Genomic DNA, 7,154 nt, shown 5'->3' with positions numbered 1-7,154 from the left:
TCCTCAGAGATCCAGATGAGCTGAAAAACGTTTCCCCCCAAGGGATTCACTGGTTTATTATTCAAATTCAATTCTCTTCTAAATGAGTTTCCTGTTGTAACTTTCTGGTATGAAGTTTGAATACATTATTGAAATAGTTTACCAGAATATACTTAATTGCCAAGGTGAAATTTATATTTAGCCAGGGAGCTCCATAATCTTAACTGTATTTTATTACATTGGAAATGAAGGCATTTATTTCCTTCTCTATAAGAGAAAAGATTTTTCTTCCCCCCTATCGAGGACATTTAATATGCGTTAACATTATGTTTAAGAATAATGATCCATTGCATGCATGGTTTAGAGTATCATTATATATTTTAGCTTAACTTGTAGTGCGCCAAGGTCAGCGTTCCCAAAGTCACCTATTTCACACCTTTTTCCTTTAGCATCTGTTTTGCTAGGCTGTGTGTGCGGGAGAGAAAGCAAAGTGATTGGGTGATGTCAGCCCAGTTCACAGGGGATAGACAGCCACATCCTAAAAGTTACCAGCAGAGACATAACAACTTCACATTAAACAGGTTCTGTGCCCTGAGTAGCAGTGGCAGGACCCAGCTAGCAGTGGTGACAGTTATGGTTCTTGCATACCCTCTAACTCAGCACCCAGAGCTGGTGTCCCAGTTGCCCACACCTAGTTATGTGACTGGTTACCAGTGTAATTTATTATAGCTTCAGCAAAGAGGGGAAATACAGGTCTGGGCATACTGTAGGAGGAAGTTGCATCTAGATCAATATTGTGGCTAGATAAAAGGTTACAAACTCCAGAACTCTTAAAATATTTTCTTATATTAAACATGTTACTGCTAAGCCTTCAGCTGCTAAACCTTCAGCCACTGCTGGAAGAAGGAGACCCAGCCACACATTATCCTAAAAACAGTACATCTGATGTGGCAAGCTCAGACATTAGAGAAATACAATTCTCCTGGCTCAGAGCAACTAAAAATCTGCATGGTCATCAATGTTCCTTAGAGCGTTTTGCACGCATCACCTGCTCTTTACTTGATTTTTTTTTTTGACACAGCAGAAACGCTGACTAATTAATACAACCAGAGGCCCTTTTTGCAGAAGCCTCTTGTGGTCAGCTGCAGGCAGACGTGCTGATCTCAGTCTTCATACTGCAAGATGTCCTTCCAAGAGACTCCTGAGCACTGCAGCTTCCTTCAGTGAATAATTTACAAAGACACCTCTCTGTGCTGGAGGAAAGCCTCTTGCCTGGTCTGGTATAAGCAGCAGCGCTCACTGCATGATGATAATGCATTTCAAGGAGGATGTATTAGAACAACAAGGAAGTTTGGATGGGTCCAATATTTTCAGCCCCTGGGCAAAGAAACTTCCACATCAAAAACCCAACCCTCCAGGAAGGAACAGCTGCACAGGTACATTAGGAAAAATAGTGCAGTAGCTGGGATGCTAACCTAGGACTAAATTCAAGTACTTGTTCTACCACTAATATCCAGGATTCGAGTTGTGAAGGAGCTTGGGCAGGGGCAACCCCCCCATAAGAGAAAAGAGCCCCCCTGTAAGATTTGAAAATCATAACCTGGGGGTCTCCAATTCTATCAGGGCACCATGATGAGCAGCCCAATTTTTTTTGCAGACTCCCTCAAGACTTAAAGTGTAATTCAAACCCTGCCAATATCCTGTACAACACTGGGCAAGTCACTTATTCTTTCTGTGCTTCTGCACCACATCTGCTCCCCAGAGGGGTGCTGTGAGGAGACCTGCATTAAACACTGCAAAATGATCCAATACTGCAGTGACAAAGACAGTGTAAGTACCATAGGTAAACAGACCACAATCGCTATCCTCGCACGCGCATGCACAGTGCCTGTCTCCATTCCCACCAGCCACAAGTGATGCCTCCTGCACACGCAAAGGTATTTAGCCTCTCATCGTCAGCATAAAAAGATTTCCTTGAGGCACAGTTCAGTCATGAACAAGAGGCGTATGTCAGCCAGCCCAGAGTGGGTGAGCTTCCTACAGCCCAGACTTTCTAGATCAGTGGTCTCCAAACTTTTTTGATTATGCACCCCTATCAGTAAAAAATGTATGAGTACACACCCCCAATATATGTATATTTATATAAATATATATATATAAATAGAAGTTCTAATATTTTCTTCCCACACCCCAATGGATCATCGTGCTCGCACCCCACTTTGGAGACCACTGCTGTAGAGCTCAGAGCCAGTTGTGGGCCTGGTATAAAAAAGAAACACCCCTGACTCCCTTCACAATGGTTCCCTGGTGGGTTTTTATATCTAGGCTCTAGGTCTTGCTGGTTCTGTCTGCTAATTAGCTTTGTTAGCAGCAATTTCCTCAAGGGAAGGCTGACAAGCCAATCAAAGGTTTATCTCCTATCTCTGGACTCTCATGGCAATAACAACATTAAACCATCCAGGAGAAACAATTGGGTACTCTTCTGCCTTGGAGCAAATTTTAGCACTCAGTTTTCCATGGGCACAGCTTGGAACTTGCCATCCTCACAGGCACATGCTCATTATCTGCACTGTGCCACCAGACAAGGGGGCACAGGGTCTGGGCACATGTGAATGCGATGATAGTAGTGGTGGACCAATATGTTCCATAATTTCTAATCCTAGGACATTGCTCAATTGCTATCTGTTTCAAAGGTAACTCATCTTAATTACCTTAACATAATGGCATTCCCGGCCTCACAATATCATGAGATTAGTTTAGAAATCATGAAATTAAAAAAAGACATTGAATTCTTGTCTATTCTCTTAGCCTTTACAGTGTGCATGGGCCAATTGTCAAGCTTGTCTCCAAATCACAAGAACTAGAAACTCAGCTTTCAGTTTTTAAGTATAATTCTTCATTAATGGCAAGAATCCATTGTCGGGGCTTTATGAAAACCCTCAACCATTAGGAGACTCAACATGAAAAGTTCAACAATCTGCAACACAAGTGAGTCACCTGCCTGAGACTCAGGAATCTGCGACACTGAAACTACTCACCTGCCTGAGTTTTTGGGGATCTGCTATTCTTAAACTTTGAAAACTCTGTGCCTGATTTCAGCCATAGGGGCCCCCTAACAGCCATTGGAGCCGTGCAGGTATATCCCAACTCAGACAACTCAGCTGGCAGCATTTTGTTGGGAGTGCAAGTGCCTGAAACCACTTGGTGTTTGTCAATTCATCCATTCCAGGGAGGAGTCCGTCATTCTTAGTGTTTGATTTGTGACTCCATTCATACAGCTGAGCTCTGGACCAGTGCAGAGAGCTCTCTCCAGACTGACTGAAGAGATGAAATGCCTTTCTCACAGCAATCAGTGAGGCAAGGAGTTGTTCTCTGAAAGCAGAAGGTTGCTGAATTTAAAAAAAAAAAATCTATCTCTCTATCTTCAAGTCTTTTTCTTTGTTTCCCCAAGGGATAGGGAAGAAGATACACCTAAACAGAAGGATGGGAGGGGGAGACTCCCAAAGCACCGTGGAAGGCTTTAACCCTCAGCTTGCTATGCTTGATAGCCAAGCATTTGGGAAACACTGGTAACTCCATGAATACAATAGTCAGAGCTCTAGTCATTTTCTACCATTGGCAGTGGATATAAACAGTGAGAAAAAACAGTTTGGGGCTGTGTTCTGGAAAATGAATGATCCAGTTTCGCTATTCAGTTATACACATACATACACTAGGTACACTGAGCAGTCCTGTGACTCTCTCCCCCTTTATTCATTCCAATTGATGGAGGTTGAAGGTAGTGTTTATTATTTGCTGCTGTGATTATTAATGATAACTTATCATCTGTCCCAATGGTTCCCAAACAAGAGGTCACAACCCCAAATGAAGTCCTGGCAGGCCACAGAGAAGGGGGTGAAATTCAGTTAGAGCCCTGGAACTCGCACAGGAAGAGGTGTGTGTGCAGGAAATGACTGAGAACCGCTGATCTGTTCTAGAGAAACAGATGTACTTAAAAAAAAAATTACAAACTGAATATACTTTTCGCCCTAACAGCAGGGACTGTTGGGTTTCTAAAACAATGGGAATGAGTAGGTTAGGAATATAGACACCCTCACCCCAGCTCCTACAGCCCTTCTATGCAGGCTGTCGTCAGCTATATAGGGTGCAAATCCAGCTGATCTCCCCAGTAGATGTCACTGGAATTTACCCGAGGCGTAGAGACAGCAAAACAGCCGTCCCTTGCCTCCCCTCAGTTCCTTTTGGGTTAAGGGAGAAAAGAGAGGTCCCGTAGTATGCCGACTACAAGGGAGTACTGTCCGAGCGCACGGCTCCTGGCTATTCTGAAATGCTGCCGATGAATGCAAGATAGAGCAGCCTCGCAGATGGCTCTAGTTTATATGAGAATCTAGTCAGGCCCCTAGGAAATATTGAAATGATGTAAATATGCTTCTTCCTTTCTCCATCCTAAACCTCTTTTTGTGTGCTCAGATACTATGGGACTCGGGGGCCCTGAACCTAATTTTCTCCCTGCTAGGTAAATGTAGCTTCCACTGCAGTCAGTAGGGGTTAGTAGTATCCTGAGGAGAGAAGGGAAATCACTCTGCCATCCCCCCAAGTGACCTGGCCCTTCAGGTCAGCAATATGAAGCCCTTGCAGGTTTGTCTCCCTTTCACCAGGGCCCCCTTTCTTCCTGGAGTGCCAGGTTCTCCCAAGGGAAGTCTCACACCAAAGAGAAGGAGCCTGGCTTCCTATTTGCACCCTGGAAAGGAGACATGGCTAAACATGCTTCCTCTCTAGTGTCCAAAAGCCAACTGCAGTGCACACAGCATCCAGTCTGTGGCATCACAGGGTCATGCTTTAACCTTTACAGCCCTTGTACAGCAGTCTCTAAAAACCACTATCAACAATGCTCTCCAAATCAACTGTTCAGCATTGCCAGACTCCCCAGTGCTGCCATCTTTCTCCCTGCTCCAGGTTTCTCTGTCAGGGCTGTCCTGCTATCCATCTCTCAAGGACTGGGGCATTTCAACTTCAAGCTGAGCACTTAACTGTACCATTTGCTCATGAACAGTCAGTATCTTCATGAGCAGTACTTCCCCACACACAGAGAAACCCGAGCAATGCACATCTCTCCCCCAGAGGGATCCAGAAACGGTGCACCAGCTCCTGTACATCCAACACACAGATACTGAATGGCCACACCGGGTTGCAGAACATGTGTGATGGGTACAGTGTGATGCATGCAGATAGCAGTGCGTCACCTTTTGGGTCCATTGCAATCTGCTAGCTGATCCGTCTGTCTCTGCCAGCAGATAAACCACGAAGCAGGGGCCACACTCTCCTGCAGCTGCAAGCAGAGGCCACAGAGGGTGGCTGATGTTTCCTGCTGCACCCACTACTTCGTTATCCCTGAGGTCAGGAGTCTTTAGAGATGCAAATTAGCACCTTTGGCACTATGGCCCTCTCTCATCTCCATAGGGGCCATCCAAGCCAACCGGCCATGCATGAGACAGCATGGCTGTGCTCCAAAGGGGTGGAGTAAGGGGAACACTTTTTCTGTGCGCAGGGGGCTCCAGGATGCACTTGGCTCCCAGAGCGATCCCAGGACCATGGCTCTACATCCCCCCCCCCCAATGCAACTAAGACCTTTAGCATTTCAATCCAGCCCTTGGGGTTTATTCTACACTTTTCTTACCGTTTAAGCGCGATTTCCTTGCTACAACTTTTTTTAATGTGTTCTACCTTCCACTATTACCATGTGCATTAGCAGCTGTTAGAGATGTGCCAGGCATGCACAAAACCTCATCAGTATTCTGTCAGGGCTTTTATCCCTGGTGATTACACTATAAAGCACAGGGCGCCGCTCAGGAGGGCAACTGCAAAATGATACAATTAACCAAAGCAGCAACACATGCAGCTTCTTTCAGTGCCAGGCTGGGACTGCATTGGTTCTGTGCAGAATGGGTTATCCAATTCAAGGCAACATGCTGTATTTGAGAGAAGTAACATACCCTGGATTCCCCACCCTGTTCTCTCTCCTGAGGAGCGTAAAGGAGTTTTCTGACTCTGTAACACTGACTGTACAGACAGGCAAGGACACAGTACTTGAGGCTGTACCTATGGTATGGACTAGAAAGTGCCCTTGGGGCCTCACAGCAGATGGGAAGAGGATCTGAACATGCTGCGCCAGAACTAGTCCGCAGGAGTTCCAGGGTGCGAGGGGCAGGTAGGGGCTGCTTCAGCCCCTAACCCTAAACTCCCCATAACATAGTAACACTGTGCAGTAGTGTGCCAGGTAAAACCCATGCTAATATGCTACTGCACAGTAATATTAGGCTACTGTGCAGTTAGCATCTGTAAAAACCCTTGTGCTGGTGCGATGATGCAGTAGGACCAGTTACTGTGCGTTGATTTAGTACTTGGTTATCCAAGTACTAAACTTAATGCACATACAGCACATTAACAAACATGTAGATGCACCCATTGAGAATATTTTCCATAGAACATCAGGCTTAGGGAAGGAAACCTTTACAGGAGTAAGAGGCCACTTGCTAAATTGCAACTCCAAAACCTGTTTTTTAAAATTTGTTCTTTCCATTTTTAATAGATGTTCTTTCCATGTTTATACTGTCACCAAAATAGGTCTATGGATAGTAGCATCATCAGGTTCAACCTAGCATTGGAGACTGAAAGTGAATTATGGGTAGTTCATGGAATCATAAAAAATTAGGGTTGGAAGGGACTTCAGAAGGTCATTTAGTCCAACCCCAGGTCCTTTTCTGTAGAGCTGCTGCCCAGCCAGTCAGCCCCCAGCCTGTACTGGTGCATGGGTGTGCTCCGTCCTAAATGCAAGACCTTGGTACTTGTCCTTGTTGAACCTTATGAGATTTCCTAACCTGTTCTTTCATCACTGAGGGCTGCTCACCCCCTCCTCAAACTGTGCTGCCCGGTGCAGTAGTCTGGGAGCTGACCCTTCCCAGGAAGACTGAGGCAAAGAAGGCATTGAGTACTTCAGTCTGTTCTGCATCCTCTGTCACAAGGTTGCCCCCCCATTCAGTAAGGGACCCCCACTTTCCCTGATCCTCCTTTTGCTACCAGCTTCCTAACTTCATCCCTGCATGCCTGAGCAATGCTCTTATATTCTTCCCTAGTTATTTGTCCAAGTTTCCACTTCTTATAAGCTTCCTTTTTGC

At 45.4% G+C, this 7,154-nt stretch overlaps 1 long non-coding RNA gene across 2 annotated transcripts in view; it reads right to left on the bottom strand.

Annotated features, from left to right (window-relative positions):
* LOC109321774 overlaps window positions 1-7,154 on the bottom strand; it is an 81,266-nt gene that overhangs the window by 14,830 nt on the left and 59,282 nt on the right. The window lies entirely within an intron of this gene.

The sequence above is a fragment of the Crocodylus porosus genome, unplaced genomic scaffold (assembly GCF_001723895.1).
Source record: "Crocodylus porosus isolate Cpor-Errol unplaced genomic scaffold, CroPor_comp1, whole genome shotgun sequence".
NCBI classification, from domain to species: domain Eukaryota; kingdom Metazoa; phylum Chordata; order Crocodylia; family Crocodylidae; genus Crocodylus; species Crocodylus porosus.
The sequence above is the reverse complement of the archived record's forward strand: the minus strand, read 5'-3'. Positions and strand labels throughout refer to the sequence as shown.